The sequence below is a fragment of the Lactuca saligna genome, chromosome 4, assembly GCF_052625555.1.
Source record: "Lactuca saligna cultivar CGN05327 chromosome 4, ASM5262555v1, whole genome shotgun sequence".
Lineage (NCBI taxonomy): Eukaryota > Viridiplantae > Streptophyta > Magnoliopsida > Asterales > Asteraceae > Lactuca > Lactuca saligna.
The window spans coordinates 306295196-306308034 of NC_136420.1; positions in this window are offsets into that span (position 1 = coordinate 306295196).

Consider the following 12839-nt stretch of genomic DNA (forward strand, 5'->3'; position numbering starts at 1 on the left):
TCCTTCTATGATTACTTAGTTTATACTAGTTATATATAATCTAATATTGAATGGACAATCATATGTGTGGATTTGCCTTAAGCCCACAACCAAAAAAAGAACAAGAAGTAAGATGGAAATCACACATTCCACTGCTTATCGGATATTATTTATATAAAACCATGATGTATAAACTAAGGAACCATAGAATAACAATTAAAGGTACTTTATATTATACTATTTTGTAAATAATTGTTGAACCTTTTTTTAATATCTTTTCTTGTATGAATAACAATGTTTATCCCCGAAAATCCTATATTTTCCATAAAAGCGAATTTGTAGTTTTGAACATTATAGAAACCGAAAAGTACAAGTATTATTGCCAAACTTAATTTAACGATATGTAGTTTTATTCATAAGTAAAACTAACTAAAGATGTAACTGCACTGTAACTAGATAGGAAGTTAATACCCTCCTATGATTACTTAGTACCTATGAATTATATACATTTAAGATCGAATAGACATTTAAGTGGGTGAATCTACCCTAAGCCCACAACCAAACAAGGAACATGAAATGAGGTGGAAGTCACACACTCCATTGTCAGTCGGACATAAATTTTATATAACCTTGATGTAAGTACTAAGTAATCAAATAATTATTTTCCTTTAGATTGTGTAAGAGCATATCTTTATGTAAATAATTAGTTAATACTTATTGTGAATATTCATTATAACCATACGAATGTGACTAGTGGTCTACAAGGCGTTCTTCCGGCGTCGTAAAAGTTATGACATTCATCACCTCTGGCCTGTCGGCCTAGTTGTAGCAAGTAGCTCAGGTGCGGGATTGTCATCCCCATATAAATCTATACACAAACACACGCTCTCCTTTCAGGATACTATGGTTATAATTAGGATTTTAATGGGTACCATATTTGATACATCAAGTGGTTCACAATCCTGTATTAACTATTATACATAGAGTGAAAAACCTTTTAGTAAATAACATGTAACTTTGTAAAATAATTCCTTTGTTCCATAAACCATACCCATTATAGTTTATAAGTTTGTCTCCATGTTTTAACCTGGACTTTGTAAAAAAGTTCATATGATCCATAAACTACCTATTATAGTTTATAAGTTTATTTTCATGTTGATTTTTTTTTTACCATAACAAAATATAATAAGCAAAATTATATGTTTAAACAAAATATTTCTTGTGTTGGACTTGTATTCTCCCCCCCTAAAACAATGAAAACGCTTGGAAAAATATGGAGGTATGGACTCACCTTATGTGTGATAACGGTTTTGAATACATAATAAAAACGGTGACCTTCAGGCTAGATTATGGGAAGGATGTTGTGTTCCTAATGGTTTTAAATACAATATTGTGTGAATAAGATGATCTTAACAACACAAGTATTCTATAAACACTAAATAATTAAATTATACTTACTTAATCTTGTATCTTGATTGGAAGAAAAACGATCTACTGTAGTATAATTTCACCAAGATGAAGGAAAAGGGTTTGATAGTTGAGAGAGAACATATGTAGTTTTTGTTTGCTGGAGAAGAAATGACAAATGATCCTAATATTACATCTTAATTCGGAAGGAAATATGAGGCGGTTGCATTGGTAAATGAATTCTATCACCTTGGTAACTTAAACTGTAAATCAAATGGCACCTTATCTAGTTAAACATGGGAATTCGGCCACAATGAAAGGGAATTCGGTCTACTATGATGGAATTCACACAAACACATCAACATTTGATGAATTCAGTCATAATGGGCCTCAAAGAAGTGAATTTGGTAATGGTGGTCCAAAAGGAAAGGAAATCTGGTCATGGTGTCCCAATGGAAAAGGAATTCGGTCTTGGTTCTTTTAGAAAGGGTTATGTTCGGTTTTGATTTAATTCAATAGCATGATTTTTTGGTTTTGATTAAGGATTAGATTCCCTAAATTGAAAACCGAACGAATATAAGATATTTTATGGCCCAAGTCTTAAACTTTAGACTTATGTTGATTTATACTAACCTAAACTAACTTAGGATTTAATTCATGCTATGTTGTAATCTTATAAACAAGCCCTAAAGGCTATAGACGATACAATGCAACAAGGGTTGTAATGTAGATTCACTTGTGCTAGGTTAGAGTTTGGATTTTTCTGGGTTTAAAATTTCGGATTGTGACATCATCCCCCCGTTGGAGGGAATTTCGTCTCGAAATTCGAATTCTGAGTGGCTACTCATGAAGTAGGGAAAGAGGTAGGTACTTCAGTTTCATTTGATTCTCTCGTTCTCGAGTGAATTTTGATCCTGATTTTGTGTTCCAGCGGATCTTCACTTTTGTGTCTATTGTTCTGATTGTTAGAGGGTGTGTGGGTTTGGCTTCTACGTTTATCTGTATGGTAGGAAGTCCACTCGTAGTCTTTAGCAGTCTTTGTCTTGATGTTCATGATAAGACTCATACCTGGTTTATCTATCCCAGTCTTGTATATATAAGTCACATATAATTAAGATCAAAAAGGTAGTCGAATAAATGATTCTTCTCTAAGCCCACATCTAAACAAGGAAAGGATTTAAAGTGGAATAATCAATTCTAAGTCTGTAGAACCTTAATTATGTACCACTCTCGCGTATACACTTAATAGTGATAGATTAACCGCATGGGTCCTCATTATTGAAGTGGACATACTATGCGAGTGGTATTCCTTGGAGGTCTACTGAGGGTACTTCGGGAAAATTATGGACTTTCGTAACATCCTTGGTGTTATTCGATTCAAGTTTCTTGTCTACGGAGTGAGTTCGGAAGACCTGGTACCCCTCGCATGAGTATTTCTGAGCTTCAAAGTGAGAGATGATACGAAGGTTTGTGTTGGATTTAACGTTATAGGTGGAAAAGATTCTGTTAGACAGCCGGTAAAGGAGAAGAGTCTTTCCGTAGCAAATGAAGTTGGTAGGGTGAGGATCAAGCCAATACACCTTGAATGACGGTGTCAAAACTTCTTATGGTTAACAAGTGTTAAGCCGATTTGGAAGGAATGATTGTTTAGAGCGATGGTGTATTCTAAGTATATGTCTTTAATACTTTATGTTTTATTCTTGTTATTAATACTGCAAATATTTTTACTCGATTTAGCTAGTGCTAGCAGTACGAGTGTTCTGATAATTGAAAATAATGAACTTTAATAATAAAATCCCTACCAGGTCCTTCTATAAAGACTTGGTGTATACAAGTCATGTATAATTAAGATTGGAAAGACAGTTGACTGAGTGACTCTGCCCTAAATCCACAACCAGACAAGGAGCAGGAAATAAGGTGGAATCACTCAATCTATGCCTTTAAATCTTAATTTGGGCATGTATGATATATGCAAACGCATAAAGTTGCCAACTTTATGACCTGGGGCATCTTTACAGACTTAGATCTGGCTTTTGGACATAAAGGACTCGAGTATTAAGAACTTAATTGGGAAAGTGCTCAAACTGAGGTTAAGTTGGATGTAACCCAGTGTACGCGGGGCGTAGTCCCATGTCCTAGTATGCTGCACATACCAGGATGGTACGCCGAGCGTACGCAATGCAGATGGGCCAAATCTGTTTTGGGCCCTTAGGCTAATTGGGCCTCATTTGATTATTGGGCCTGGTGTAAACTGGGATTTATGAGTCATATAATTGTTGCGGGCCATGGAATTATTTTTGGGTCTTTATTGGGCTAAGAAGCCCTTTAAGGATTTTGGACTTGGGCTTTGAGCCCATTAGCAAATGATGGATATTTGGGCGTTATGGAAGGGTTTGGGGTGCTAGGTTCCCTTGGTTAACCAAAGTTCTAATATTGATTAATATTATCGTTCAACTTGAGAGGTTTCGGACTGTTAAAAGAGCAGCTATTGTATTCAACGGACAGACGTGAGTCTTCTCACGATACCTATGGGTCAAAGGCACTAAGGACGACCCATTATGTGATTACAATATATGTGTTAGTCTTTCTGTGATTTGATATGATATGTGATTGTGTGTTTCGCATGAAGTGCCTGGGGGAAGCCCGTAACATTAGATGTAAGACCATGTGGAGTTGCCCATGGCAGTCCTAGGTAAAGACCATGTGGGGTATCCCATGACATTGGATGTAAGATCATGTGGGGGAGCCCATGGCAGTCCTAGGTAAAGACCATGTGGGGTAGCCTATGGCACTAATACAGGTTTTGTGTATGCATGGCTTATGTGATATGTTTTTGTAGCTTTAATTAGCTAACATGACATGTGTATGTGTGGTGTGTGGTATGCTCTCGGGAACTCACTAAGCATTCCGCTTACAGGTTGTTGATTTGTTTTAGGTACATCTGAGCCCAAGGGCAAGGGCAAGGCGTGTTGGCACAACATGCACTCTATCACTTTCTTTCACTGTTAGAATTATGGACATTCTGATGATTTGAATAAGTTGTAATGAATTGATGATTTGAAAACAATTATGTTGGGATTTTATGGTTTAAGTTATGTTTTATTAATTATAAAGTGAAAAAAATTTCTTTTAAAATTTGGGTTGTTACATGTTGGCATCAGAGCCTTGGTTTGAGTGATTCGGGCACACTCTCGGGTCGTCAGGACTTAAACAAAGGAAATGGTAAAATTGTTTTCAAAAGTAACTTAAAAGGATTTTTGAAAAGGAAGTGAAAGATGAGAGTGCAACACGCGTGATCAGCCGAGCCAAGTAAGTAGTTCCCCAATATGTTAGCCATGTTATACTGATAATTGAGCCTTGTTGATTATATGGAACTTGCTATGTGTATGCTTTTAAAATTGTATATAGTTACAAGCTTATTGCCTCAGAATGATTAATTTGGCCTTATTTCATGTTCCTTGTTGAGTTGTCGTTCTAGGGTAGAGTCTCTTATTCGAAAGCCTATTTGATCCTTTTATGTGTACAATTTGCATACATAAGGGCAACCTGTTAGGATTCGTTTGATTGATATGAGTAGAGCGAACCTTAGGACAACCTAAGGCTGATGTACTCGGTAATTGTTGGATATGGTTTGGTTGTGGGAATAATTGAAGTTAATATGTAGAGCAGTGGGGGAAGGTACTGGTAGGTGTGGAAGGTAGTATTGGGCCCGTACAAGACCTGTCCCGGAAGCACTGTTAGATCTGAGGACGTCAAGGAGGACCAGTGTGGGAAGATCCCTTATATGAAAATCATGATCATTATAATTTATGATATTTCAATCCAGCATGGTGGTGACACATTTTGGAGCAGGAGGATCAGGATCGAGGTCTGGATCTGGGGCGGTATAAGGAAACACTACTGAAGTCATTGATGAGAGGCTGCATGAGCTCATTGCAGCGGAGGTTACCAAGGGTATCCTTAACGCGACCCCAATCATTTTTGGGATGGTCAAGGAGGGCATTATGGAGATTATGGAGGAGAGACGCAGATCTTTCAGGGCTGATTTGGCGGCGGGTCAGGTTGGGACTCGAACTCCCTCGTTCTGGGAGTTTAAGGTGTGTGTGGCACCGGAGTTCTTCGGGGTCAGGGACCCCATTGTCAGCCGATGCTGGATAGCGGACATCGAGAACGGCCAGCGTACGAGTTCTTGCCCAGATGCGGTAAAGGTTGGGTTTGCTTAGTGTATGTTGAGAGACAAGGCTCGTGATTGGTAGGGTGAGGTTACTAGTCAGGTGGGGTCAGCCGGAGTGGCTGAGATGACATGGGCCGAGTTTGTTTGGTGGTTTGATTTGGAGTTTGCACCACTTATTCAGGTGCAACGTCTAGTGAGGGAGTTTCATGATTTGCAGTAGACCACTGAGACTGTGGTGGAGATCACCACCAAGTTTCGAGAGCGAGCTTTGTTGATCCCACAGTATGATACCGACGAGGAGATAAGGAGGACCCGATATCATTCCATGCTGAGGGATGATATTAGGAAGTTTGTGAGTTTTACATGGTGTAAAACCCTGAATGAGATGGTGGAGAAGGCCTGTGAGAGGGAGATGGAGTTGGATACCCGCACAAAGCAGAAGACTGAGTAGGTGCAGGCAGTAGGGGGTCAGGCTAAAAAGCCTAAGACCTCTGATTGTTCGGGTAAGCGCCAGCAGGGCTGTTGCCGATGTCCCAAGTGCGGGAAGTTTCATAGTGGGGCATGTGATGCAGATCAAACGGGTAGGCGCCAGCAGGGCCGTTGCCGATGTCCCAAGTGCGGGAAGTTTCATAGTGGGGCATGTGATGCAGATCAAATAGCCTTAAATTACATGAAGAAAGTTGAACATCCAAAGAATTTTCACATCTTTTAAGTTGTTGCGTTGCTGCCTTTGTTGAGATAAAGTCTCAATTTATTGTTTTGGTATTTTTTTAGTAGTCGTCTCAAACTTGAGGGACCTTGGTTTTTATTTCTTTAATTTGGTGTTTGAGTTTTGCTTTTAAAACTCTCGTTAACGTCTTTTGTACACAGATACTTAATTTTCTTTTGGGTGAATAAAATTAGGGGTTGGTTTTTTTCCCTAATATTTGTGAGTTATCGGCATTCAATTGAATCAACGATAGTTTGTTCTTACTTATTCTTTCAATTAGCCACGTACGCTGCATCAGAGTGGTATCAGTTTCCAGCCCGATCCTGTGTTATGCCGCCTCGCAGACCAAGGAACGGTCACGCTGCAACAACCATGGATGATGCTGATTTACGTAGGGTTAATGCAGATCTACGACGACACGTCGAACTTCTGACTCACCGACTTGATGCACTAAACCAGGAGCAAGATGATGACACTACAACAGAAAATCTTGGTTTCATCGAAACCCTTCCCCTGAACGACGTGATCGTCATTGGGAACGTGGCTTCCGGGTGGATATTCCTGATTTCGATGGTGGTCTCAAAGGTGATGAGTTCGTTGACTGGTTATCGCAGGTAGAAGAAATTATGGACTTTAAAGAAGTCCCGGATGACCGTCGTGTCCGGTTAGTCACGACCCATCTACGTGGTCGGGTGCAAGCTTGGTGGCAACAATTGAAACAGACTCGCATGCGTTCTGGTAAGGACAAGATTTCAAGTTGGGAGAAATTCAAGAAACATATCCGTGCTGCGTTTTTACCTTATAATTTTGAGTGAGAATTGTATAAACGATTTCAAAACCTCCGTCAGGGCCCTCGCTCAGTTGATGATTACACCACCGACTTTTACCAATTGCTCGCTCGTACTGACCTTAACGAATCACCAGTTCAATTGGTTTCTCGTTATATTGGCGGATTACGTCTACAATTACAAGATACTTTGAACATGTTTGACCCGTTAACCGTTGCAGAAGCACATCAACGTGCTTCTCAAGCAGAAAAACAGTTAGCAAGACGTGCAAATGTGAACTTTAGTCAACCCTCTAGTTCACCAGGTGCTACTACTGGTTCTTCCACTCCTGGTCCAAAATATATTGTACAAACCCCACCCCCACCAGTTCAACGTCCTTCACAAGGACATCCAGGAAGCGGTATGCATTGCTTTAGTTGTGATGAGTCTGGTCACCGACAAGCCGACTGCCGCAAAGCACCCGTTGCTACACATGGACTCTTTACCAATGACACTGTTGCGGTTGATCCGGATCATCTTGATGATAACCCCATATATGATGATTACCCAGGTGATGAGGATGTCCATGAGGAATATGTTGCAGGCGATACCGATCCTCTTGTGTTCTGCAAGGCCACGTGAGCAGGGATTGCCCCAAGAAGGGCCTGATATATTTCCACTACAACCAGACTGGTCATCAAAAGGCGGACTGTCCTAGGTTGCAGGGAGCAGGTGGATCAGTTGTTGCACCTGCGCCCGTCACACTGAGGATCACTGATGGCCACCCTGTTTAGGTGGAAGCCTCAGCAGTGAAGAGCCGCACGTTTCAGCTGACTACCGAGGCTCGGGCCGGACTAGACGTTGTGGATGGTACGTGTTTATTATCCTTTACTTTTATTATTTTGTATGACTTATGTGTGATTACATTTGTATAGGGACCTTTTTGGTCAATGGCATGATTGCTCATGTCTTGTTTGATTCAGGTGCTACTGAAACGACCCAAAAATACGACCCAAAATTTTTTGTTTTTAATATAATCAGAACTGAAATCAGAGTATCATATAAATAAACCATGCGTGATATGTTCCAAATCATAATAAAATTCTGTGCGGAAAACTGTATCAAACTACATCAAATCAAACAACTAAATCAATCCCAGGATAAAACTGAGGTGGTGGTGTGTGCGATGCCGTCACCCCGAGCTCTTCCCTTTGCTTGTGGAAGTACCTGAAACCAAAACTGAAACTGTAAGCACGAAGCTTAGTGAGCTCCCCCAAATTACCACATACCATACAAAAACATATAAACACATATTGGGCCTTGCCCACTGCATCGGGCCGAGGCCCGAAAACTACATCGGACCGAAGTACGGAACTGACTGGGACCTTGTCCCCTGCATCGGACCAAAGTCCGGAACTAGCTGCATCGGACCAAAGTCCGGAACTAACTGCATCGGACCGGAGTCCGGAACTGACTGCATCAGACCGAAGTCCGGAACTGACTGGGACCGTGTCCCCTGCATCGGACCGAAGTCCGGAACTGACTGAGCATAGCATAGCATATCATAACAAATATACTGCATACTGCATCGGGTCGTATCCCGGAACATAAAACACATAACACATAGCGCATAAATCATGTCTGAACCACGAAGGCATCAAACATACTAACTACTACATCGGACCGAAGTCCGGAACTACTACTAACTGGACGGGCCAGCATTATGGCTTTAGACCCGTCCCTACTGGAAGGAAACTCACCTCGTAAGCTAGCGGATGAGTGTGTGGCTCGGAAAGCTAACGGCTGCTGCTCCTGAATCTCCTCGGCTACAAATCCATAAACACACTCAATCAATCACTAACACTACACTCGGGGTAAAATGACTCTTTTACACTCAGGGCTGACTCGCCGAGTCGGGATACCTAACTCGCCGAGTCCTAGACTCTCCTCTCAACTCTTACACGCTGATACTCATCGAGTGTGGCATCGACTCGACGAGTACCCTCCGGATCCAAGAACTCAGATGATCTTCATCCGACTCGCCGAGTCAGATGAACAGACTCGACGAGTTGTTCTTGATCCCCAAGAAGATTACCTTGGACTCGCCGAGTTGTATGAACAAACTCGCCGAGTCCCTCCATCACTGAGTCTACTCTCAACTCGCTGAGTCCACTCCCTAACTCATCTCGTCCACTCGACACTGATAAAACTGAAGAACTCGGGACTCGCGACCCGACTCGTCGAGTCGTTCTTCCGACTCGCCGAGTCGCCGCCATGCAACAGATTTTTACTCGATTTCTCTTGAATCCAACACATGCAAATGATAGATCTGGGTCCAATAAGCTGTGTTACCACGTAATGTTTCCAACTTTACGTGTACAACCTCATGAATAAGGGAAATAAGGCTAAAAGGTGCACAACAAGAGTAGATCCATGGCTAATATGCAATGTAACTCCAAAAAGACAGTAGATCTGGGCTCTACAACACCCCAACACTCAGATCCAAAGGTATTTCGACTTATTAAGACATTCATGCAAACATAAAGCTTGGAACAAACATCAAATAGCTCTTAAAAGAGCTCTAATGGAAGTTTAAGCATATAACCAGAAGGGAACTCCGAAAATACCTCAATAAACTCAGATTTGACCTTGGATCTTTGCACTACAACTCGTTTCCTTGCTTCCTTCTTCTTCTCCTTCTTCACACCTTCACAAAAATGGCACTAAATCACTTATAAGCTCTCAAGGGAGGATTAGGGTTTCTCACAGAGCTCTCAGGGTGAAAGTGACGAGAATGAGGCTATAATGTGGTTTAAATAGTGGGCAAACCCGGGGATTTAGGGTTTCACCCAGACGGACGGACTCGCCGAGTCCGGGATATGGACTCGCCGAGTCGCCGGCTCCCGCGTGCACAAAATGCACGACCCAACTCGGCGAGTCAGGCTAGAACTCGCCGAGTCCCTCTTGAAAACTTAGACAATTGACAATTTATTAACATACCGAGAACGAGTCGTTACAATTCCCCCCCACTTGATTCAGACTTTGTCCTCGAAGTCTGCAACGGCTGGATCTGCGAATAACTCCGGGTAGTGCGTTCTCATTTCTTCTTCAGTCTCCCATGTCCATTCAGACCCCTTCCGGTGCTGCCACTGCACCTTTACCAGCTGAATTACCTTGTTCCTCAAGGTCTTGGTCTTCCGTTCCAGAATTGCGATCGGCTTCTCGATATAATTCAGGCCTCTATCAAGCTGGATGTCTTCTAAGGGAACGACTGCTGTCTCGTCCACTAAACACTTCCTCAACTGCGATACGTGGAAGGTGTTGTGTATCAAACTGAGCTCCTCAGGAAGATCTAACCGGTAAGCAACCCGACCCACCCGGGCCAAAACCCTGAAAGGACCAATAAATCTGGGGCCCAATTTGCCCCTCTTCCGGAACCTGATGACACCTTTCCAAGGTGAGACTTTCAGAAGAACCATGTCTCCCACCTGGAACTCCAAGTCTGAACGCCTCCTGTCGGCGTAGCTCTTCTGCCGACTCTGCGCAGTCTGCAGCCTACTACGGACCTGCTGGATCAATTCCGTCGTCTTGAGCACCACTTCGGTGCTCCCTATGACCCGCTGACCGACCTCGCCCCAACAAATCGGGGTCCTGCACTTCCTACCATATAACATCTCAAAAGGAGGTCGATCAATGCTCGCATGATAGCTGTTGTTATACGAGAATTCCGCTAAGGGAAGATACGTATCCCAACTGCCCCCAAAATCTAAAACACATGCCCTAAGCATGTCCTCGAGAGTCTGAATCGTCCTCTCGCTCTGCCCGTCAGTCTGAGGATGAAAAGCGGTGCTGAAATGGAGACGAGTACCCATCTCGTCGTGGAATCGCTTCCAGAATCTGGACGTGAAGCGAACATCTCGGTCCGACACCACCGATACCGGCACTCCATGACGTGCCACAATCTCTCGCACATAGATATCGGCTAACTTTTCCGCCGATATACTCTCCTGGATCGGGATAAAATGGGCACTCTTCGTCAACCGATCCACCACTACCCATATCGAATCCACTCCACGTGCGGTCCTGGGAAGTTTGGTGATAAAATCCATGGTGATATCCTCCCATTTCCACACGGGAATATCCAACGGCTGCATCTTGCCGTGAGGTCTCTGGTGCTCCGCCTTGACCTTCCGGCAGGTCAAGCATCTCTCAATGTACCAAGCGACGTCTCGCTTCATGCAGGGCCACCAATAATCAGGTCGAAGATCTCGATACATCTTCGTCGCCCCTGGGTGGATAGAAAATCGAGACTTATGAGCCTCGTCCATCAATACCTGCCGTACTCCACCCCAGTACGGTACCCACACCCTACCATGAAGCGTCAACAAACCCCGACTATCGTAATCAAACGAAGCTACTCGGCCCACTATCCTTTCGCACTTTTGCCTCTCCTCATTGAGACTCTCCATCTGAGCCTCCTTGATCCGCTCCAACAAAGGAGTGATCACCGTCATCCTCATACACAGATCCCTGATAGGGGCCGCCGACACCTTACGGCTCAGGGCATCGGCCACCATGTTGGCCTTCCCTGGATGATACAGGATCTCACAGTCATAGTCCTTCAGCACGTCCAACCATCTCCTCTGTCTCATGTTCAAACTCGGCTGATCCATAAGGTATCGCAAACTCTTGTGGTCCGTGTAGATAGTACAGCGGACCCCATAAAGGTAATGTCTCCAAATCTTGAGGGCAAATACAACTGCCCCCAGCTCCAAGTTGTGGGTAGGATAATTAGCCTCGTGAGGCTTCAACTGTCTCGAGGCATAAGCCACCACATGGCCTCGCTGCATCAACACTGCTCCCATACCCGTGATCGAAGCATCACAATAGACCACGAAATCCTCAACACCCTCTGGCAAGGTAAGAATCGGAGCCTCGCACAATCTCTGCCTGAGAGTCTCGAACGCCGCCTGCTACTCAGGCCCCCAACAAAAAACCACCGACTTCTTGGTTAGTTGGGTGAGCGGCACTGCTATCTTGGAGAAGTCCTGAATAAATCTCCGATAATACCCTGCCAATCCTAGGAAGCTCCGAATCTCAGATGGAGACCTCGGGACCTCCAACTGCATCACGGCCTCAATCTTGGCCGGGTCAACCAAAATACCCTTCTGGTTAACGAGATGCCCAAGAAACTGCACCTCGCGCAACCAGAACTCGCACTTAGAGAACTTAGCGAAAAGTCTCTCCCTCCTCAAAGTCTCCAAAACCTCCCGCAGGTGCTCCTCGTGTTGCCCCTGTGTCTTGGAATATACCAAGATGTCATCTATGAACACGATCACTGACCGATCCAGCATCGGTCTGCACACGCGGTTCATGAGATCCATGAACGCGGCTGGGGCATTGGTGAGACCAAATGGCATCACCACAAACTCATAATGACCATACCGGGTCCTGAAAGCAGTCTTCTATACATCCTCATCCCTGACCCTCATCTGGTGGTAACCGGAGCGTAGGTCGATCTTGGAGAACCAAGACGCTCCCTGGAGCTGATCAAACAAGTCATCTATCCTCGGAAGTGGGTAACGGTTCTTCACCGTTACCTTGTTCAACTCCCGGTAATCAATACACATCCGATGCGACCCGTCTTTCTTCCTCACAAATAAGATCGGCGCTCCCCAAGGCGAACTGCTCGGCCGAATGAAACCCTTGTCTAACAGCTCCTGAAGCTGTGTAGACAACTCCTGCATCTCAGGGGGAGCAAGTCGATATGGTGCTTTGGCTATCGGAGCCGCACCAGGAACCA